The sequence below is a fragment of the Apteryx mantelli genome, chromosome Z (genome assembly GCF_036417845.1).
Source record: "Apteryx mantelli isolate bAptMan1 chromosome Z, bAptMan1.hap1, whole genome shotgun sequence".
Taxonomy (NCBI): Eukaryota; Metazoa; Chordata; class Aves; order Apterygiformes; family Apterygidae; genus Apteryx; species Apteryx mantelli.
The window spans coordinates 12,032,277-12,055,440 of record NC_090020.1 but is presented as its reverse complement, the minus strand read 5'-3'; the positions used below and the strand labels follow the sequence as shown (position 1 = coordinate 12,055,440).

Sequence of the window (23,164 nt, the reverse complement as noted above, 5' to 3'; positions counted from 1 at the left end):
GGAAGGGGTTAGGAGCTGGACCGCAAGTGCCTGCCGCCGTGGGGCTTTCCCGGGGGCAGGGTCCCCCCGCGGGGCGCAGGGCTGCACCCCAGCGTGGCCGCCTGCGCGCAGCTCCCCCGTCCCCCGCGCTCCGCCGGGCGCCGCGGCGTCCGCACGTGCCTAAGCGCGAGCGCGCAGGGCCCCCGCGGCAGCGGGCAGCCCCCTTTTTTTTTTTGGGGGGGGGGAGCCCGCACCGCTCCCTCCCCGCCGCGCCCGCAGGTCGCCCGATGGCCCCGCACAGCCGCTCGCCGCTGCCGCCCCCGGCCCAGCCCGGCCCGGTCCGGTCCGTCCCGCCGGGGCCGCGGTGCCTGCGCCCTCCCCGGGCCCCCCGTCCCGCCCCACGGCCCGCGGCCGCGCAGGCTCCTCCCGAGAGCAAGCGTGCGGTGCCCGGGGCGGGCATTAGCGCGGCGTGCGCGCAGGGGGGTGTGTATGTGGGCCGGGGTTTATTATTATTATTATTAAGAAGGGAAGGGGGGGGGGAGGGAGGGTGGGGAAGGAGGAGGGACGGAGGGGGTGAAGAAGAAAAAAAAACGCCGGAGAGGAGTTTCCAAAAACTTCCGAGGAACTCGCCGCTCCGGGTCGCGGGCGGCGGCGGCGGCGGCGGGCGAGGCGGACCCGCGGCGGGGGCGATGCTGGAGCCGCGGGCGCTGCGGGAGCCGGCGGACAGCGGGGCCGCGGTGGCGGCGGCGGCGGCGACGGCGGCGGCGGGGGGCGCCGGGCCCACCGGAGCCGGGATGGCCGAGAAGAAGAGAGACGGCAGAGGCAGGAAGGGGAGGAAAGGCAAAGGGCCCGGCAAGAAGCCGGCTCCGCCGGAGGAGGGCGAGGCGCCCGGCGCTGCCACAGGTAAGCCCGGCAGCAGGTGCGGGGGGCGGCCCGGCTCGGCCCCACCGCGGCCCGACCTGCTTTTGCCCGCACCCGGGGGCACGCAGCGAGGGGCGCATCCCCGCGCGGACCCGGACCCGGACTCGGACCCGGACCCGGACCCGGGACCCCGGACCCGGACCCGGACCCGGACCCCGGACCCGGACCCGGACCCGGACCCGGGAGCTCCACGCTCGGCCCCGCGGAGCGGCGGCGGCGCTGCCCGCAGCCCCCCGCAGCCGGTCCGGTCCGCTCGCCCACCCTCCGGCCGGCTCCTAAGCCCTGTGCGGCTCCCGGCCGGCTGTTGCTTGCTTTTGCGGGGGGGATGTCTCCCATGACAAAACGCGTTTTCTCTCCCTTCCTTTCCCCAGAAAGCACTCTAGCCGAGTTGGACAAATGACAAACTTTCGGGTCAGGTATCTTGTCCTGGGGCTGGGCTCGCGGCTAGTTCCTCAGGGACGAGCAGAGAGGACTTTTCTCTCACTTAGCAGCACGTGTTGTTCGCCGTACGCCCCACTAGTATGAAGCGCAAGGATTCTTGCTGGTGAGACCCTCGTCCTTTGTAGGTGACTAAGGCTGACCCACAGGTAGGGCTTCATGCTGCAGCGCTCACTGTAGGTGTTATTTCTATCAGCTGAACATCTCAATCAAGATCAAGTCTCCTGAGTGTTGTACAAACACACATGAGCACATGGTGCTTTTCCTAGAGAGCTCGTGTTATGCCACCTAGTTTATGGGAAAGCCTAGCTGTACGTACAGAGAGAGATGCACTTAGCTATTTGCAACGGTAACACATAACTGGAGTTATCGATTAGTCTCTTCACTTGTTTGAACTCTTTGTTGTAATTAGTTTTAAAAGAAGCGTATGAAAAGCAGTCAGTTACTCGTTTCTGGGTCCCCCCCCTCTTTTTTTCACCTAAAAAGACAAATAAGCAGAAAGCCCCAGAAGGGTAAAACTCTCTAAACACACCTAAGTTAATTTTGCTTGGTGCATCATGGCCAAATATGATGCTGCTCTAGACTTTAATCATCAGCTCTCAAGGCAGATATGCATGATTCAGCAGTGGCAGGTATCCCTTCAGGCTAATAATCTATACAAACCAGCACTGCCCAATGCATCCGCTCCTCCTCTGTCCCTCAGAGAGAGACATATCTCATCCAGCTTCTGCTCAGAAGTGGATATAAATGAAAGCTTCAGGTCCAGCAGGAGACATTTCCCTTGCTATGCCAAGCTGTAGAAAAACTCTTCTTTTGACCTTCTTACTGCCTCTCTTTCACTCTCTTGGTGTCTTTTTAAATATATAAAGCTGCTAACCATTACACAGTATGAGCATTGTGAGCCTCTCCTGCTAAAAACTAACTGCCTCTTGCAAAATTAAAACCTCTGGCAAACCTGCCAGTGACAGCTGGGCAGCTTGAAGTGTTTGGGTTTTTCTGTTTGTTTTTGTGGTTGATAAAGAAAGTACAAGGACAGTGACATGTTGGAGGACTTGTGACAGGAAAGCTCTGTCGAGGACGTGTGGTAAAGGAAAGAGACCTTTTCTGACTGCCTGCGTGTGCTCTGGAGGCTCTGTGTCCCACCCCGTTCGTGCAGGAGAGCTCTCCTTCTCCTGCTCCGGGGACAGTTTGCTGTCTCCAGCAGAGCAGGGCTGTTGCATGAGCTGGAGGAGCTGAGACGGTCTCAGGCAGCTGGGACCATCTCTGTGCAGGGCTGGGGAGACTTCAGGCGCCTTGGGCTGGGTGCTCGTGTCAGTGGGCAGGGAGCTGCAGAAATCAGCTGTGGAGTGGAGGGGGTATTTTTCAAGTAACCCAGCTGGCCTGACTCTGAGCTAGGCAGAGCTTTTGGGGAAGATGACCTTCTTTCTCAGGTGAGGGGAGCTGGAGTGACTGAGTCTGGAAGATCTGCACAGATATATAACACCTAAAGTTTTGGTATCCACATGGACTTAATTCCCAGTCCTGGGGCAGGCTCATCGGGTCTGCTGCGGTGAGAGTTTTATTTGAAAAGCTGAAGAGTGGCAAGTGCATTATTGTTGCAGCTTGAGGTCCACCAAGTCAGGATTCAGATCAAGCAAAGTTCCTAAGGCTTTGCTAACACGCCAGAGGGTTCATGTCCCTGCTAAGCCAAAATACGGCACTGTTTGTATCAGCAAAAGTCAAATTTTCTGGCAGTGCTTGCCTCAGTTTTTCAAATGAAGAGAGAAAGACCTGCAGAAACACTTATTTGGAGAAAACGCGTCTGTGCAAAAGTGCCAGTATGTTTTTGCCAGCATAAAAGTGTAACGCCCTCATCCATACCTGACATTACTAGTCAAAAGTTTCTTGTGTAGGCAAGAACTGAGCATTCCTCTATCTTATGTAAGGAAAATCCCACTCCTTCCAGGATGAGTGCATGTGGCAGGTAATTCACATGTGTAGCCAATCCCTGTACAGTGTTTGCAGGTACAGTATCTAACAAGGAGAATCAAATACAGCATGAGACATCACCTCGCACTTGACTTGCAGTCAAATAATGTCAAGTAGAAAGTGTTGTATTTACAAATTACACCTATTCTGTTATTTAAAGATATTTTTCTGGGAGCTTAGAACAAGAGCTGATATTCTAGAAGAGAAAGAGCAGCAAGACTGGTACGATAACGTGTAGCAGGGGAGTAGTTTTACATTTCATGCAATGGGCTTTTATTCTGTCTGTTCAGGCATGTTAGAGCTTAGGTTAGCGACTGGACTATACGTATTGATTAATGCTACATTAATTGAGCATGTAATGAAGGCCTCAGTGGGACCACGATTTCCCCTCTTAGCTAATAATGTTTTGCAGTAAGAAATAAAGCACTGTCATATATGCTGATCAGTTGGTGTGTTAGGAATGTAAAGCTGGAGAGGTCACACAGCAGCTCTGCTCTTTAGTTACCTGCTTTCCTAAATTGAAATATGCCAGGAATTGCCATTGTCTTTGTTGTGTTCCTCTCTGTCAGTAATTTACATCTATTCCTGGGCTTACTTCTGTATGAAAAGTAGCCCTTACCCCCAGACAGCAGTTTTAAGACCTGTGCAGCAGCACGGAAGCGCTTAGCAGAACTTGGGTTTTTTGTCTAGTGCTATGTTTTTCTGATTGTTGCTTCTCTCAGCTTAGTTTGGTGGGCTTTGGCTGTCAAAATAATTCACATATCCTTTCAGTCCTGGGTCTGGAAGCATTGTTTTAGTGGTAATTTGTCATCAACTTCAGAGTCAGCTTTATAATTTTTAAAAAATTGCATGGGAACTTTTCCATCTTCTCTTATAACTGTTCTGGGAAACTTCAGAATATGTATTAGACAAGAAAGTTAATTAGAACATTATTAAAAGAAAAATCTTAGCAGGTATGACCTGCTTTGCTCAGCTGCACAGTGGCAACACAGGAAAACATCACACTTTTCATTGCACAGGTGATATCAGGGCTCAGTAGCAACAGTTTGGGGAGGGCCACTCCGCTGTGGTTTATTTGTCCTAAAACTGGGCAAAAGAAAATTCCCCCCACACACACACACTTGAAGTGATCTTGAACAAATTGATTCTGACTTGCATAAAGTCCAGAGTGATTTTATCTTCCTTAACGTGGGCACTCTGGACCATGATAAATACAGAGGGTGGTAAACTGAGGAGAGAGTACTGTGAATTGACAGAAGCTTGCAGCTTTTCTCCCAGTGATTTCACTGACCTGCTGTGCCAACTGAGTGTGCAGGGGGCCAAGCAATCCGGCCAGCTGGACCTCCTGGGGCGCCGCCGGCGTGCCCAGGACATCCCACCTGGGCAGATGGACCTAACGCTGGAGGCTGAGGTGCTGGAGGGAGCGTTGTCTCCAAACCTGCCCTGCACAGAGGCACTGATCCTGACCCTGGGTGCTGTTACAGCTGGGGCTGGGAGGCAGAGATCGAGGCCCCTGTGTCAGTCCTTGAACCTTCCCATCAGCCAGACGTTAGGATTGTGCCCCATGAGGTGGTGCCAGTGAAGTGAGAGAAAGGAGTCAGCCTGGGAAGAATCTCACTGTGAATTTGGTAAATAAGATGGTGCACCGGCATATCGGCTGCCCTGCCCCTTTGTCGAGTGTTTGCAGACATCTTGGGGAATGTGAGTTTTCAGGCAGTTTCTCCTTCGCAGAGAAGATGAGGGAGAGGCTGCTGAGCTTGAGAGGACAAAGTATGAGAAAGCATGAGGTACCTCTGAGAAAAAAGCCTTGGTGGGCTGCAAGGGCTGGCTGTGCTGTCAGAGCAGAGGTCTCTGTGGCTATGGATTGTATCAGCCACTCCGAAGTTTAGAAGCAACGGTAGGACGAGCAAGGCTCTGTGACAGTCTGGTGAAAAAAGAATGAAATAAAAAATTTGACGGTTTTGGGGGAAGAGCAGCAAAGGTGGGACACCAGTCAGCATTTCAGTCAGCATTGTTCTGAACAGGTTTTAGGGACACACATCTACATCTGCAGAGCCCAGAGAAGGGATACTAAAGTCATTGACGTAGATGATAGCGAATATCTCCTGGTAAGAAACTTTATTTAGGCTTAGATGAAAGGCCAGAGCTTTGAGACTGCATGGCAGAAGAAAAAGCACAATGTTCAGATGAGATGAGTGTGACTGTGCATCACCTTCGACTTCATCTGGGTAGCAGGCCTGGCTGATGAAGAAAGAAATGGTGTTGAATGGTTATTAAAGACCAAGATTTAGTTCAGGGCTTGGTGAGGAGGATTGAGAGCTCAGTCTGGGGCTTGCAAAGTTTGAGTTGAGACTCAACATTAATAAAAAGAGGTCAGAAGGCAGATCAAGATTTTAGCATGAATTGAAAGAGAGAGCCTTGGAGATGGCAGTGGAAGCTGTGATTTCTGGGAAGAGTCATCCATTTCTAGAGGAAAACCATTGTGTAGAAGGAGTGACAACTTGCGGTGTTTTCAAGCCAAAATGTCCTTGTGCTGCCGGTATGCCTGTACATTTTTCTGGAAGGAAAGTAAAGCCTCTCCACCTGTCTGCAATGCATGAACGCTCCAAACATTCCATACAATCTTCAGAGCAATTTTGAGAATGAATCTTTTAAAAAGCATGCAAGTGTGTTCATGTTTTGTGAATAAATGAGATTAGTCACTATTCAACCTTTTTTGACTTAACACTACAAGTACTACTTGACTGTAGCCATGGGAATGCAAACAAAATTGTGAGGACATACCAGTACGGTTGTCCAGTAAATACTGCATGTGTATAGAAAGACATTCCCCCTATCTTCCAGAAACTGCTCTGAACTTTGCAAATATTGATAGCTGGAGAAGGCTGAACTGATTTTTTACCTTGGGTATAGAAACGCCAAGATCTGCTAAGCTAGGCAAAGATTTTAAAACATTAATGTCTGGCAAAACTTGTGAAATGACACTCAAATCTAAGTTCATGTCTTTGCAGTTGTGGGTTTCTCTTCTTTGGGCTCCTGGAAGGGCACTAACTGAACAGGAGAAAACAAGTTGAGTGAAACAGTTTGAAGCAGCTCTTTAAAAAAAAAGGGGGGGGGGATTTTATGGGGTGACTTTTCCAAAGGCTTCAGCATTCACTCTTTGGGGCAGCTCACTTTTGATCTTTTGCACAAAATCAAGGACACTGGCTTTTCAAGAGCACATTTGGGGTGTTGGGTTCACAAAGGTCTAGCTACCAGAGTCACAGAGGAGCTGCTGAGCATCTTCGAAAATGAGTTCTACTTTAGGCACCTAAGTGGCAATTTGTTCCTCTGAAAGTAAGGAGAGCTAACTACTGAACTGTGGAAAGCTTTCTTGCAAGCACATCCCCCCTGCCCCTTAATCTATCCCTAAGCGTCTGATACCCCTTTGAGGCAGGTACTTAAAACCCAAGAGCAAAACAGTGAAGAACAATCATGTCACAAAGTGTCAGAAGTTCTGGAAATGCTATGAATTCTTACCAAATCAGTGTTTTGTTAACATTCCAAAAGTAACAAGAGTGAATGTGACTTTAACAGTACTGATAGTTTATCATGTTCCGTTATGATACAAGAAAACAAACCAAGTGTCAATATTTTGTGTGAGTCATTCTAGCTGTACAAAGAACTGCCTGAATGTGCTTCAAGTGTTTGAGTTAACCCTAAGTTACTGCCTCGAATACACTGAGGACAAGCCCCGGGTGGGTTTATTCCAGCCCGAGAAAGTTTACAGGGGAAGGTCCGCGCGGGAAGAATTACGGAGTCGGGTCTGCACGCGACAAGCAACGGGAGCAGAGCTGGGGCGAAACGTACCTTGGTGTTTTATTGCAACCGCGGTGCTTTAACGTCATGCCCGCCGAGGCGTCTAGGGAAACGCGGCTGTAAAAATAACAGTAAATAGTGATAATGAAGAAAATTTGAAAAGGCCTTTCTTTGGTGACCCGAAGAGAAAAGGATGAGGGGCCGCCGCCGCGGTGTCGCTGCCGCCAGCGGCCGCGAGAGGGTGCGCGGGGCGCGCTGCTGGCCGCTGCCGCCGGGCATCGGCCGCCCCGGGACCACGGGCGTCGGCCGCCCCGGGACCACGGGACCCGGGCACTGACCGCCCCGGGACCCCGGGACCCGGGCACTGACCGCCCCGGGACCCCGAGCACTGACCGTCCCGGGACCCCGGGCTGCCCCCGGCCCCGCTGCCCTCGCTTCGCAGTCCCGGCAGTGCAGAGCGCCAGGCTGAGCCCTGCGGGAGTTTCACGAGTTCTGGAGGGATTTTTTGCTTTTTCGTTTTTTTTTTTTTCCTTTCCCCATCCTTCGGCTCTATGTGTATTTCACAAGCAGTGTGAGGTATCGGAGGATCATGTCTGAAAGCAATCTCCTGAAAATATAAGGTGTATGTGTGGGGGGGAGGCGGAGGGGGTTAAACCGTGCTGAAGCTCCGTGGATGTGCAGGTAAACTGGCAGGGAAGCTGTGAGGGAAACTTGGGTCCTGACACACACTCTGCTCTGATGTCATGTAATATGAGTATGAAGAAGTTCGGTGTGAGGTTACAGGAATGTTCATGAACATGCTTTTCTCTTCTGTTCCTTCCTCCGTTCCTGCGTCTTTTCCTTCCTCCTTTCCTTTCTCCTTTCTTTCTTCTTATTCCTTTTCTCCCTTACATTCCTCCCTTCCTTTCCTCCCTCCCTACTTTCCATTCTTCCTTTCCTTCTTCTCTGCCTTCCTCCCTCCATTCCTTAATCTATTCCACTCTCCCTTGTTCCCTTCTTTCCTCAAACCCTTCTTCCTTTCTATCCATCCATCCTTCCATCCCCCCTTCCTTCCTCCCTCTCTCTGTCCTTTTCTTCCTCCCTCCTTTCCTCCTTCCCTTCTACTTTTCTTCCAACCCCCCTCCTTTTCTCCTTCCCTTTTCCTTCTTTCCATCCATCTGTCCTTCCATCTGTCCTTCCCTCTGTCCTTCCTATTCACTTTGTTTCTGCTAATGGAGAAAAACAATAAAGGGAAAATAAAGCAAGAGATTTCATAAGGGACAAACAGGGAGCTTTAGTATAACACCCTGTCTGGAGTAACTGCTGTCCTTCTTGTGTCTGTTTTCTCATTTCTGCTTGTGTAATTTCTTTGGAAGCATAAGATCTGGGGAGAAATCAGCCATGTTATGTAGGTTGCTGGTCGTGTGCCATTTGACTCCCCTTAGCTCTGACAGGGAGTCCACAGGCTTCAGAGGTCAGGGACTGAGAGAGTGACATCATCCGACCCTATGTTTTGGCTGATGAGATGCTAATCCAGTTGTGATAGTTCATCCAGGCGTCTTTCCTCATTCCCTCTGTGCATCTGTTTCTCAGGTTTTATGAGCTGATCATCCCTTCCACCTCTGTAAGCAGGGGGAATCTGGGTCAGGCAGTTTGGGGCCTGGCATTCAGAGCTCGTACTCAGGTTGAGCCTTGCCCCACGGCTTTTTCCAGTGTTAACAGCTTTCATCTCACCCCAAGTTAACTGCATGCCGTGTCCTATGGCTAATGGTTAATCCCTTTGAAGACAGTTACAGGAGCATGAATGCATATCTGAGATGATATAAATAGAGTCTTGGTAACATCCAGTTGCAGAGGTGATTGACAGGGGTTGTTCCCACTGCAGGGGCTGCCAGAAAAGTTAAAATTTTTAATCTCATATAGGGAGATTTTGTGTGTGTGTGTATGTGTGTGTGTGTGTGTGTTGGCTTCTATAGAGATAGACTCTTTCATTTTTCTTTGGGGAAGTACACTGAACTTTGAAAGGGGAAAAGAAGGGGCTGTTCTGTCGACTCTATATTGCACCTGTATATGAAACAGCACTGAACACTGCTCTGAGTTATTGCATTATGTTTGGAATGGGTGCCAGGAAACAAAATAGGGCCAGTAATTCTGTGAATTCTTTTTTGCATGTAGCCTTGAACTGGACCAAATGCACGGATGTTGTTTGTGCCATGAAAGTGCTTCAAGATCTAACCGAAATCTGTGTCCTTCAAAGTGCCCACTGTGCAACAAGCTCAGGTTGAGAGAAAGCTCCTATTACCAAGGAGCCTGCAGTCTGCATGTCCCCTATCATCTGAGATCAGAGTCAGATCCCAGGACAGAACCCAAGTCTTTTTATTCACGTTAACCTCTTCCTACAAACAACCCCGTTTCCTGGTGTATGGCATTTCTATAGATAATAAGATACAGATAACATGAGCCAGCCCAGCTCATGCCCTGTTCTTTGACATGCAAAAAAAAAAAAAAAAAAGAAATCCTTTGTTGCTGTGAAAACGGGTTTCCTGGAGGGCACTGTGCATTGCTGGTTCATTTATTGTAGAGGGAAGAAAAGATCCAGGGAGCGTGCACACTGTTTTCCCATTGGTCATGTGGAGCCAACTCTGTGGCAGGAGCCATTTCCATAGGGAGGATATAAGGATGAAGAAAATCAGGGAAGATGTCGGTCATGCCGTTGTGCTGGAGCTGCACGTTCAGGGAATATCACGGAGAGGATTTGAGAGACCCACAGAGAGGAGCTGGTGTTAGAAAATTTTTCCATCAGGTTTATTCCAAGGACACATTTTCCGCTGCGAGAGAGAAGAGCAACTTGTGAGGGGAACTTCCTTAGCAGAGCTAGCTCTGGTGGGAGCAGTGTGGTCCAGCTGCCGGCACCTTCTTCTTGCTTCTGCCTTTGGCTGTACTGCTGCAGTGAACCACACCAGCTTTGCAGCCACGTCCTGACCAGCTACAGAAGCTCACAGAGCTTTGTCTGGATAAGTTAGCTAGGCTTTTGAAAAGTGAACATGAAAACATGAAAGCTGCTAGTTGGACCTGTTCTTGGAAAGGGTAGTCTGGCAATACAGAGGTATAAAGCACACTAAAATGCGTGTTCTCCGGGGGAGCTCTAGAGAATGAATGGAACTGCTAGCTCACGGATCAGATTAGATAAAAGGCACTGATTTTGAAAGTGAGAGTAATTATGCATAGGACTTGTCTGGGCATGTAGAGGATTTCCTGTCGCTCACAGCCTGGGAGGCAAGGATTGGTATCTTTTTTGAAAGTTATTCTATAGCTCAACCAGAAGTTATGGAATGAATGCAGAAGTTACTGGGTGAGGTTTTTTGTGTGTGTTTGGCTTCTAGGCCAACCTCCTGCACAATTTATTGCCAGACTTAGTTTTGTAAGTTCCAGCTGTCCTGGCCTCCTCTTTTTTTTTTCTTTTTTTTCTGTTGATACATTTGGACTTAAAACTGATTCTTCTCTTCAGCATGGTGTGGGTGGCACATCTGAGAAGGTGCTGCAAAAGTGTGCAAAAGGCTAAGTGCAAATGCTGGATGACAAAATGAGCTGCGAACGTAAGTGAAACTGATGTTGCGTGGAATTTTTCCTGGCTCTGTGAAGGGGTAGCAAGGTCAGAAACTGGAAAGCTATTTCAAATTAACCATCTAAAAAAAAAAGGCGAGGGGGGAATTAAAGTAAAGTAGGAGGTGGAATTTAAGATAGATGAATGTCCTTTTATCTCAGCTGCACTCCTGTATTATTTGGCACTGCTGTTCCTCAATTACTTCTCCCACCTGTGTGTGAGGCAGTCTCTCCCCCCCACTCCATCCCCACTGCTACAGGGCGAGGAGCCTCTTTGCAGGGTTAGGGCCAATCCTATCACAAAAATGGTCAGCACTCATCCCTCGCCACAAGGTCTCTCTTGAGGCTCATGTTAGTCCCACAGATCCCAGGTCCCACTGGTCTTGGCTACAGGTGTCCTTCTTCCCATCCCCAAAGTGCTGGCTGCCTCCTTCCCTTTTCCAGCTCACGCCTGACCGGCAGAGGCTGTTGGCAGTAACCAGATTGCCTCCAGTTTCCAGGCACGGTGCGTGACAGGAACCAGTTGTCCAGCTGCAGCGTGAGTTGTACTTAACAGCAGGATGCAGGCAGGCCTTGGTGTTATGGGGGTGTTATCTTCCCTGCTGTCCACAAGACAGAGCAATGGAGAGCATATCATTTCTGGGAGCTGCTGAGAGGGCAATGGCCTGATCTAGGCATTTTATTGAAAAGACATGGAAATAACGGCACTGCTGCTGCCAGTGATATTGTTGCTTCCTCCTGAGAGGAGGTGCTGAGGAGAGGTTCCCAGGGACGCAGAAGGCAGCTGAGGATGGCTCAGCCCCAGGGTGCGTTTTAACGGCATCTCATGGCTCTCTCTGGAATTCAGTGGCTTCCCCTCAAGTCTACTTCAGGTGCAAGTGCCATCAAAACTGAAGGAGGCTGTCAGATCTGGATATCTCTTTTCCTCTCCAGAGTCTGCAGTTTGATTCTGCAGTGTCTGTTTCCTTTTAATTTCCCCAAAAGTCAGACCTGTCCTCCTGCAATGAATAGTATTGTGCACTGACTGCCGTAGCAAGCTTGCCTGCAATAGTCCCCAGCCAATTAAATCTGATGTCCTGCATTGTGGCACTGGCAAAAGGCAAACGGCATGTAGATTAGATGAAATGGCAGGAGGACATCTTGCCTGCATGTAGAAAGACTTTACTTTGCAAGCACTTTGGATACTTGCATATGAAGAAGGTGTTTGGGGGCCCCTTCTTCTGCTGTTGCCCTGTGTATAGTCTCTACATACCTGCCCAAGATGCTTCTCATAACTGGGGATGACAAACCATTAATTTTCACCAGACTGTCTCCAGCACCAAAGCTTGCTTTGGAAGGGAGGCAGTTTGGTCCATGCTCTGCCATCTCCACCATGAGACAAAGTAGCCCAGAGACTTTTCTGGTTTATACCATCATTTAGTTTGTGCCAGGAGGTTGTAGGTGGTCATCCCCTTCCTGCCACAGTTCTTCACTAATACCTGGGGTTGGTGACCGCATTCGGGTCACTTTGTGCTGTCCAGGAGCAGCCAATTCTCAGTGTTACCATCTATCTCTGAGCTCTAAAAAAGTCTGTTTGGAGGGCATTTTTCCTGCCAGAAGTGGCAAAGAATGGATGGTAATGCTAACTTGCTTCAGTGTAGGCAGCTTTCTTTGGATGTTTCCCAGGCACTTGCACGCACCACAGCAGGTAAGAATAAAAGTTGCTGCTGGTCATTTTGAGGCAAGCTGCTGCTGGTCATTTTGAGGCAAACCCCCAGGGGAAGAAAAGCTTTCATCAGAGAGTTTGACTTGGGAGAAAGAAACATGGGCAGGACAAACATCGGGTGCCAGCTGTAGCAATACCACTTTCACGATATGCGTGGTCCTTATCTCGTAGCCAGAAGAGCGGGTCCAACCCCCTCCAAGCCATTACAGCTCTGGGGCTACTGTGTCTGTGTATCTCCCTGTCCTCTGCACTGCTTGGTCCTGCAAGAAACCTCATCTTCCAACTTACTCACAAAAACAAGTTCACCTGTCAAAAATGCAGGAAACTCCTTAAACTTTGCTGGGACAATTTGCAGACTTCAACTTAAGGACTCACTTAAGCACTTTGATAAATGCAACTAATGGGGGCTGTGTGTGAAGGGAAGATTTCATGCAGTCACATTTCCTCTCAGCCTACATGGGTGACCATGGTTTTTAAACTGTGAGCAGGCCCTCCCAGGTGTCCCTTGGCTAGTCCTGAAACAACACAAGCGTATAAGCAAAAATGCAGTTAATGACATTGCAAATTATTTAAACTGAAAATAACAAATGGTCTTCACAAAATTACAAATAACTTCCATCCTGCAAGCACGGCATTGAAAGAAGTTGACATCATGCATTGTATCATGTCTGCTGACCTACAGATGATACAGTAGAGAAAGATAATTAAATTAAATATTGAATGTTTGCTGCTGAGATTACTGTTTAACTCATCTGACCTGTGAAATCAAGTGGTTCTACATCTCCAGGTGTTTCGGCATCTTTTTCATCTTATTCTCTCTGCCTCAGCAAAGGGTCAGCCATTTCTCTTTCTACCTTGGTGTATTTAGCTCTTGCAAAGAGAAGGCAAAAGTGTTTCTTCTATCTAGAGTTATACTATAGCAAGACTAGGGCAAACACACAAGTAAACTTGTGCTCACACACACTTTGGTCCATCACAGCTGCAGCAAGAGGGGAGTTAATTTTTAAATGTTCAAGCCCTCCTAGAGCTGTATAACATCAGAGAATTCCTCCACTGGGGAAGTATCAAGAAAAGTAAAGACTCATTTTTAATCCATTTTTAATTTTTGTTTCCATAAAAATGCTGGAGCCCCTGGACAGACCCCCTCAGGGAGTGGTCGTGTGAAATGTGCCAACAGCTGGATGGCACAAATTTGGAAAGCACTGCTGTCCGTAAAGAACGGAACTGAATGCTGCTGTGAGAAAGCAGCGCGTTTTCCAAAATAATCCTTTTATTTCCATATTAATGTTTAAGAGAGGAACAAATGTGTATTCTTTGGATAGAGCTGGGAAGTCAGCTCTTTACAGAAAAGCAGAAGTTTCCCCACCACAGCTCACAGCAGGGAAGTGTTGAAATGTTTTACAATAGTAAATTCCCTTTGATTTTTTTTAAACTACAGTTGGTTCAGAACTCCCCTGACAAATTAAAGGAATACCGGGCAGCCTCAGGATTGCCTTGTTTCGTGGCATGTTTCGTGAGGTTTCTCACTCTCAGTTTCTAGGAAAAAGCCGATCCATTTCTGATCAATCCCAAAGAACCCGGGAACAAAACGGGAGCTCTAAAACACTTTGACGTTGTGGGATAGGCAACAGCTTGAGGTATTAAGAACTGGAATTTGTTTGCTAGGCTCTTTCCATTCATAAAACCACAGCAATTGCTGGCTTTGTAACCGGGGACCAGGTAAGATAAAAATGATAAGGCCGATGAAGGATTACGCTGATGGTGTACGCGGGCCGCTGTCCCATCAACCGGCCGGAGACTTACGGGTCTGGGGCCATTGCGTGAGGGTCGCCTGCTCTGCTCCTGCGAGGAGCTCCCCTTCACCCGCTCCCTCTCCCAGGCCCATGTCCCTCCATGGGGGGCACCCAGGCCTCCTCACCCACCCCCAAGTCTAGCCAGGAGAGGCGAGAGGTGGCCTGTCCACCTGCCTTTCGGCACAGAGGTCCCCAAGCACCTACCCCAACTCACCAGTACCTGCTTCCTCCTCGGCTCACCCACCTGGAGGACCTTGCCTCGTCCAGATGAGTCACAGCCAACAATTTGTGATAGCTTTTCATCTCATCTCTCTTCCCAGTCACCCACTGTCAGCTGCTGCTGGAGGTGGCACACCAGGCTAGACAAGCTTTTAGTCCAACCAGGGACATTGCTTTTGTGGACAGTGAAACCTCCATGAGGATGGAGGGAAACACGGGTATGTGGGCCTGTCTGACATGGGAAAATATGGGGTGTGGAAGATTTTTCGAGCAGGAGTGGAGGGCAGAGGCTTGACCAGGAATGAATGCATCGGCAGCCGAGGGAGTCCTTCCTTACACAGCTGCCCATTTCTCATGTTCTCAGTGCTCTGCTGCATCCCTTTCCCCAGCACCACCATTCACATTTCAAGCAAACCCTCTTGCCTGGAGCATGCTGTATATAATGTTTCTAAGGAGGAATGTGGGGGTGGAAAGACCACATGAGGTCATAAAGTTTTTGTGGAGTTGCAATTTGATCCAAAAAGTGAATTACCAGGTGCTTCTTCAGAGAGGGATTGGAGGTTATATTTAAATACCTCATTTAGGAAGGTATTTTACACCAGGAGAGAATCAATTCTATTTATTCTCTAAAGGTACATTTGTTTTACCATAGCATAATTCCAGAACGATGTTTTAATTGATCAGTGGATTGAACTAACAAATTAAAAAAAAAAAAAAAAAAAACAGGCTACATGTCGTTATCCCTAACAGAGGGTTTTACCAGCCTATGGAGTAATAAAACCTTAAAAAGGCAATACCCTTCAGATATTTATTTTCAGAAATTTCCTTCTCTTCTTTACCTTACAGGGAAGGGAGGGAGTGGGGGTGCTGTCCCCATGCGGTAATCAGCACATGATCTCAGTGCTCCAGGACCAGGGTGGATATAGCATCCATCAGTGTGTTTCAATCAAGCAGGGAAGACGGTGGAGCTTTGATAGTGCTCTGCAAATGGATATACTGCTGCTAGAACGGCTGTTAGCTCCGTTACCTCTGGGGGAGGCTTCTTGTAATAGAGGATTTATAGAAAAGATGTTGTGCTTCTGTGAGTTGTAAAGCAGGGGTGAGGCTGGCCATGACTTGGCTGGGAGGCTGCTAGGTTTGTTCCCAATTCGCATGTAGACAGGGCTGCTGGAAACACAGGCTGTATTTTCTTTCTGCAGTTTTACTGAACGGCAGGGCTGATTGCTCTCCTGCCCACTTCTTCAGATGTTCAGCGGGGCAGCTGGCTGGAGAAGTAACTGCACTGCTTAGGCATGCTTGCAAGGCAAGAGCCTGCAGCCAGTGGCCTGCTTCTGCAGGGACACTTGGAAAGCTCATCCCAGTGAGCTTTTAAAGCGCAATCATTAGGCCATACTAGATCACCACTTGCATATTTTTGTCTAGCTCTAAAATAGCCAGATTTAAGGTAGCTTTGTTTCTCAAGGTGAGTGCCTCCATCATAGTTTAACTAAAGCAGTTCAGACTCACAGTTGCACTTAGTTCAAGCAAAGTCTTGCAGCCCAGCCTTGTGCCAACAGCCCTAAAATGCCTCTCCCTTGCTGCTTAGCCTGGGCTAAGACTCTAGCCCCAGCTGAGACTTCAGGGGAAAAAAGGAAGTCCCAGGCCACAGTGCTCCTGCATCATGAGGTTTCAATAGGGACGGGGAGAGGTCAGCTTGGGAACGTGTTCGGGAGGAGGGGAGAAGTGGTGGAAAAGTGCGTATATGTATGGTGGGAGGTAATGGTGGGGCCAGACAGGAAGCTGTGGGAGAAGAGCTATAGTGAAGAGATGTTCTTGGTGGAGAGCAAGGAGAGGAGGGATGGAGAGCAGGAGCGGAGAGCCCAGGAGCCAGGCACGGCTGGGAGATGAGGAGTGTGGCAGAGGGACGGGGTCACGTTGGGCTCAGTGTGGGGCGACTGGAGATGTGGAAAGAGGAGAAACCAAGGCACACCAAAGCCTTATGATCGTGGGGTGAGTGAGGCAGAGAAGGAAGGAGGCCTCGGGGGTGGAGGCCGAAGGCTGCTGACGCCGGGGGCGTTGTGCAGCCCTTCTTTCCCCCAGGTCTGCAGGAAAAATGATTTCACTGGTCGTCCCCAGGGTCTTTCCCCCTACCTGCCTCACCATGCACAGGGACTGGGGCAACCCAAGCCCTCGCCCGGCTGCTCGAGGATGGTAGCTGTAAGGACAGCAGTAATGAGCACTGACAGAGGGGAGGGAAAGGAGAGCAGCTGCGGAGCAGGGGGAGCTTGCCGGAGTACAGTAATCGTGTTTGGCAGGTCAAGGGTGAACTGCGGCCGGCGGGATTTGAGCAATGCCCGAGGCTAGCAAAGTGGTGTTATAATAAACCCCAGATGTTTCCGCTATTTACAGTGTGTATGTTATGTTTAAACCTGAAAATGCGTCCTAGGATCTGGTGGGTAGGGAAACAGTTATTAGCTGCTTGGAAATGACTTGTTGGTAACGTATCTGTTCCCCCTAGATACTAGCTGTTGCCTGTTTAAAATATAAATCTTCTAAGCAGAGACCCTCAAGAACACCCCTTTTTTTTTTTTCCTTCCCCCCCCAAAACCAGTGGTTCCATTTGGCTTCACAAGAAACTCGCACCGTGCTCCTTGACAGCTTTTTGGGAGAGCCGAGCCTGGGCACTGCGGACCCTGGGAGCTGCGCTCACAGGCTGTGTGGGAGAGGGGAGAGACGCTGCTGTCAGGCGTGGGGGAACGAGGCAGTCACAGGTGCACAGAAAGCACCATTTAATTTTCCCAGTCTAATTGTTTCAGAGCTTGGAGCCAGGAACCTTGTGGGATGTCATGGGTCGCAGCAGAACCACAGCAGCTTTGAATAAGCGTTTAAGGGGGGATTTAGTTGGTTGGGCTTTTGTGTCAAATCAAAGGTTTGTCTATGAGAGTAAATTAGTTAACAAAACTGTGAATTTACAGCCCGATGGTTGCTCTGCGTAAACCCTCCAGGTGATCACAGTTACAGCTGGTCCAGACAGGGCACTCAGAATATTAACATTTAAAGTGGTTTAATTGAACTGTGAAAAACCCCGAGGAGGATGTTGCTGTGGAGGCTTGAAGAGCTGTGCCTGAACTTCCACCAAATCTGCTTTGGGAATGAGGCAAACCAAAGCGAACCAAAGCCACCTGAATGGAGCCGCTCACTCCGATGTTTAATTTGATTTAACTATTACAGGTGAAATTCACATCTTCAATGAATCCCGACTGATTTTTCCTCCCCGTGTCCCCTGTCTGCCCCGATCCCCGTAGGTCAGTCTGCACTGTGCAGCGATCACCCCATTGCGTGGGCGGCTGCGGTGCGAGGGGACTTGTGTGGGGTCCCCTGCGCTTGGGTGTACAGAGACTAGACCTCAGTGTCAGACGTGGAAGAGAAATGCTTAAAAAAGCCAGGCTGTGGGGAAACCTTGCTGAAGGTCAGGCTGCTGTTCGCAAGGAAAATGACTAAAAACGGGGTCCTAACCTGGACACACCAGTCTAATTTATTTCTACCAAGAATCCTTTTGCCAAGGATCCCTGGGACATGAGCAAGAGCTGAGTAGCCACCTTACACTGCACTTGTCATGTCTGGATATGTCTTTGGGTCTGGGTACATAGAAACCTGGGGGTGCTGGGGAGCTAGCTGTGCTGATCCTGACAGTTTCCATCAAGTTCTTCTTCCTTGTTCTCTCTGTTTATCCCAAATCCTTCCTGTGCAGCTATTCAATCACAAGTCTATTGTGGCTTCTACTAGGAAAGATATCTTTTTTTTTTTTCTTTTCTCCTGACTTTATTGTCCTCCCGCATCCAGTGTGCCTTCCTCATAGAGATTTTCTCCTGCTTGAGCCCCCATGGACAGCTCCCTGCCTGGCCATCCGGTCTTACAGTATTTCACATCTTAAAAAGGGGCACGGTGCAAGGGTTCAGGCAGACTGCATGCCCGCGTGGTGTCGGTGGCTCTCCGCAGTCCTCACTGCTCGCTCGGACACGTCCGCAGCAGGGAAGGACCCATTTTCTGCAGCTCTAATGCGATGCTGCCCACCCCAGTTTAAAGTGCAGGAGGCCTCTCCAGTTAATGTGGATTTGGTGTCTGCGATGACTTAATGCAGACTTACGAGAGCCCGTCCCATCCCAGGTGCTAGTTTCCCCACGTGGGAAACCCAAAGTGTAGAGATTTCACTTGTTTGAGATCATTCTTGAAAGCTAGACTTGAGAGAGATTTTTGTGTTTTTCAGCTATTTCAGTTTGATGACCAATTTATTCAAAGTGAAGTTGCTGAATACAAGTTAAAAGAGCAAAAACTGCTTTTTCCTCTCCCAATCTATGCATAAAAATGAGGTACTTCCCCTTCTTTAAGGACATGGTGACCAGAAGTAGTTCACGAATCCCATTTAGTATTTCTCTGTTTAGTAAGCCTGTTGATTTTGAATTCAAAACACGTTTTAAGCAAACTTTCTGCTTCACTCCACTCCCCATGTGTCTGGCAGCTTCAGCTAATACAAGACATCTCAAAATTCTTTTTTTCTGTGTTTTAATCTCCATCCATCTGTAATTTAAGAGGAGCCACGGGTAAAAAAATGATCAGTCAGATAAGAAACATGTCAGATAATACACTATTTTCCAGCATAAAACAATCTAAGAATTTATGGGCTGGCTATGTTTATGTTCAGTTATACAGGTGACTAAATAAATGGAGGGCAAAAACAGCATATCCTTAGTGCCTGGAAGACAGAATTATCAAATTGAGAAGAAGGGCTATACTTAAGAAACCAATGTCAATACCTATTTAGAAACCAACAAGAATCTTTTTCACTTTTTCTTTTTAGGAAAATAATAGAGTACAGAAAGGAAAAGATAATTAAAACCTGTTGTTTAGATCAGTGCTTCCTGTGATGATTTAAATTGTGTTTAAGATTGGTGCAGCAAGCCATGGGAATTAACAGCTGTCAAACATCTAACTACTATCAAAACAATTCATCTCATGAGCACTTAAAATACTGAAAAACAAACAAAAAAAACCCCACATTCTTTTCTTTACTCAGAAAAATTGGGATCAAGAGACTGGGGGGAAGGGAGCATCTGATCCGGGAGCTTTTTGTCTTGGCATGGGAATGTGGCCTTCCAGAGATTGTACATCGGGTTTGGTGTGCGCGCTCAGTGAACCTCAGATGCGTCTGTGAAAGCTCACAGATGGACGGAGGTGCCAGACACTGCCAGGGGAGATCATCATTTTGTTGTTGTTTTGCTGGATTTAGATGTCCTCTATACACTCCCAACTCATGTCAGAGCTACTCACGAGAAAGGCTTTTGGGCCCTTTCACACCTCCCTGAACATGCACGGTGTGCTCACTTCCTCTGCCCTTTAACAAAGAGCTCGGGTATTCTTTGGCTCCAGGGAAAAAGGTATACTGATATTAATTTTATTTAATCCTTAGTGTGTTCATGCACTACTGTATATTCATGAAGATGAAGAAATAAAATGCTCTACAAAATGAAGAGCACTCCTGAAAATAACAAATTCCAAAACATGTCTTAAATTCCTCCCAGAAGCAATAAAAGATGATAAAAATATAATAGGCATTCAGTATAATGATATTACCTTTTTTAATTATTAATTTTCTCAACGATATTGGGTTTTATGACATCTCTCACAGTATATAACAGTATGTATACTCACAGTAGCAGTAGGTCTATCTTTTACAGAGCATTTTTCTGGCTGGTTTTTCTCCATTTCCCTTAGCAGTAATGGTGTCCTGCGTGGTTGCTTCCTACATAAAATTCCCTTTGCAGCCAGAAGGGGGACTCAGGATATTAAATTTCAGCAGAGGCAGTGAAATCATCCTTTACATTTCTTCTGAACATGCCTTTCTGATGCTCTTGCGATTCATTCTTGGCTTCCTCCATCAATCTTTCATGGCTTTCATTTGCATAGCTGTCGTTATTACGTACTTATCAATGTAGGACAAATTTTGGAGAAGGAAGTACTGCCAAGCTAGGACATATGGCTGGAATCAGGTTTCAGTCCATCAGGAAGAGGCTTTAGTACACCTTATTTCTCTGTGTGTTTATCACAGGAGTTGTCAACCCCTATCAGACCAGGCCTCTTCACAGTTACGTCCTCTCCCCAGCGATCGGGCAGGATCCCAGACTGAGTTAATATGGGAACATTTTGGAAACTGGTACTCCTGAGCACACGGGAGTGTTGTGAGACTGAGAGAGAGTCCTTGGTCTGCAGAATGAACTTAAGACCACCACCTAGAAGGGCAGGAGAGAGAGAAAGTGGGCATCTCTCAGCAAAGACACTCATATTGTTTCGTGGTGGTGGCAGTAGCAAAATCATCTGGGGAAGAAGAGCCAGATGCTACATCATTTTAGATAAACAGCAGACTCATCTTTTTGCTCATCCCGAGGCTATAAATCCTGTCTGCAGTGGGCTTCCTATAAAAGAGTAGGGTCTGCTGTGCTCATGCCATCTGGCAGGAATGCGTGTTTTAGCAAACCTGAGACACCTGCTAGTTCTGCTGCTGGAGCTGCACAACAGTTTCCACTGTAATCCCCTGTTTCCCAAGCCCTTTTAGGATCAGATTTTTATGTTGGTTTGTTTTCTTCATGGAATACGAGTTTCTTTCTCATGTCTTCTAGAAAGCTTAGACAAAAGAAATACCTGGCAGCCCCTATGGGTTCAGCATGGTTAGGGAGAAAATAATGCATTTGGCCTGTTAGGTGGCAGCCACACTGTTCAGTGAAAACCCAGACTGAAACTGGACATGATACTGTCTCTGTGAGATAATGAGTTTTTGTTTGATTTATGAAAAATGGCTTTTTCTTGAAGGAGTACTAGAAGAAAGAAAAAAGTGATGACACTTATAACCTTTGGCTTTTTGTCAGGGAGCTGTTTCAAGGCACTCTGGCTTGAGATTTTGGCTCTGTTGGGAGAGCAAAGAGATGTAGACTCAGACCTTGCAGTTCAACTATCCAAAAATAAATTGAGCTACTTTGAGCTTTCAGTGGGACTCTGCAGTAGAAACAGCTTTGCTGCAGATAAGCATGCAGTGGTATTACTAATGCTCTTCAGTAATTTATCAGCAGCAGAAAAGCACATTTTATGCAGGCTGCTGTGTGTATGTAGTTCAGGTGATTCATGATTGAAGTTGGTGTCCAGGCTGGGAATTAAGGAAGTGGAAGAGTTTCCTGTTGCAGAAATAATGGTAAACTGAAACTTTTGTTTGCAATGACGTGGAAGAGATAGGTCACAGGAGATGACATGTGAAAATCTCCAGCTCAGAAGTAATAAAATAAAGCTGTTGCCCATAATGCAAGTATCAATTGAGAATGAAACAAAAAGGAGAGTAGGGGATGGTCCAATTAGCCCTTTTGTGCAGATGTTTAGAATCACATTAATGTCTTTATAGCTTGAATGATGGCCCCGTACTTACATGTATGAGTGATAACACACAAAGTTGCTGTCATTAAAGTCAAGTTTCTTGAATCAAATCAATTGAAGTAGAGAGAGCCTTGCCTCTAGGAGGACCTGTTAGGACTAATTTAATCCAGAAGTTTATTGATTCAACTTAATTTGTTAAGGAATTGATTTTATTGTGCATTTAATCATAAATCAGCTTTAAATCATTTAAGTGTGTTCACACTGAGGCTTTCAATTGGTTTAAATAAAATTGATTTATAATTTATTTATAATTCTGGAAATTTGGAGATAGAGAAGGTCTGTGCTTTATTTTTCCCCCCTTATAAAGATTGCAGCATATTTCCTAGTCTTCTAGAGTGAAAAGCTGACTGTATCAAATCAATGACAAAGCATTTTGATTTCACAGGGCCAGAATTTTGCCTTAGTACTGTGCTAGGCCTTCAGTTCTTATTGTAACACAAATAAGGCCCTAGATGCTTGCACGCTTCGTATAATCAATTTTCAGGCTGTGACTTCACCCAAAACTGTGACACATGAAAACCATTTCTAACTTAAAAAAAAAAGTTAGGGAAGGGAGTTTCACTTATTTTACCACATGTTTATTCTTTTAACTGGCAGCCAGTTCAGAATTTATATGTGGAGTTTTTTAGCTAAACCTTGTGTTTCTCTTCTGTTAATGGAGACTCTAGACTGGGGCATAAGATTTGGTAAATTATGCACATTACTTACTAGGGTAATTTCGACTGAATCTAGAAGGTCTGTATGTAGCTCCTATGTAAAGAATATCACCTTTATGCATTTAGAAGCCATAATTCCTTCCTGACAAGACATACTGGTGGCCACATTTCACAGGGAATAGATACTTAAGATGTTAAATAATCATTAGCTGGTAGGATTTATTTAATGCGTGTTATATTCTTTTTCACATAATCATAGATTTTAAGGCCATTGAGGGATTTTGGCAAAAGATTACATAAGCACCTGCCAGGATAAGCTTGATAGATATGGACTGGGAGCTCTAGGTTGGACCTGATGTTCTCTTTGAGACCTATTTCACTCTTTCTTGTATTCGTGTGTTGATCCCTGTCCTGTGTGACCTGCTACTTTCATGCAGGTTTCCTGGTCTGCAGTTCCATGGCACTCAGTTGATCAGGAATATATTTTTTAAAAGCCTTGTAATTTTTCCTGCATAATTTTTGAACCTTTGACTACAGTCCAGAGACCATTTCAGAGTTGCATAAAGTCTTCCTGTCCCTCTTCCAGTGAAAGCTGAAGCGTGGCATATTTCTACACGCTTTACTGATCATGTGGTTACAGATTTTTGGAG

The 23,164-nt window shown here is 47.3% G+C and overlaps 1 protein-coding gene across 1 annotated transcript in view; it reads left to right on the top strand.

The window, feature by feature from the left end:
* Nucleotides 1-816: 816 nt before the first annotated feature.
* NRG1 (neuregulin 1) overlaps nt 817-23,164 on the top strand; it is a 184,583-nt gene continuing 162,235 nt past the window's right edge. Inside the window, exon 1 of the mRNA XM_067316099.1 lies at nt 817-882. The gene's annotated coding sequence lies outside the window, so the exon portion shown is untranslated. The remainder of the gene's footprint in view (nt 883-23,164) is intronic.